Source organism: Habropoda laboriosa, unplaced genomic scaffold, assembly GCF_001263275.1.
Source record: "Habropoda laboriosa isolate 0110345459 unplaced genomic scaffold, ASM126327v1 scaffold175, whole genome shotgun sequence".
In the NCBI taxonomy this organism is placed as follows: Eukaryota; Metazoa; Arthropoda; class Insecta; order Hymenoptera; family Apidae; genus Habropoda; species Habropoda laboriosa.
In genome coordinates, this window is record NW_017100347.1 from 1,788,868 (window position 1) to 1,789,119 (window position 252).

Below are 252 nucleotides of genomic sequence, written 5' to 3' on the forward strand. Positions count from 1 at the left end.
TATACAAAATGTATAGTTTGCATATTTAATATAAATTATGTATATAAGTGTAAACCATACACTATATTGAGTACGACTGCTAATAATATAAATTTAGAAGCATGTAAATAAAAATATCATGATTTGTAATAAGTGATGTTTTAACCTAACAACATTGAAATTACAGAGAATAATTTGTATATTGCTAGTTAATCTCTATCAAATCACTGAATTTTATTATTAATGAAATTTATACATTTTTAATAATTAACA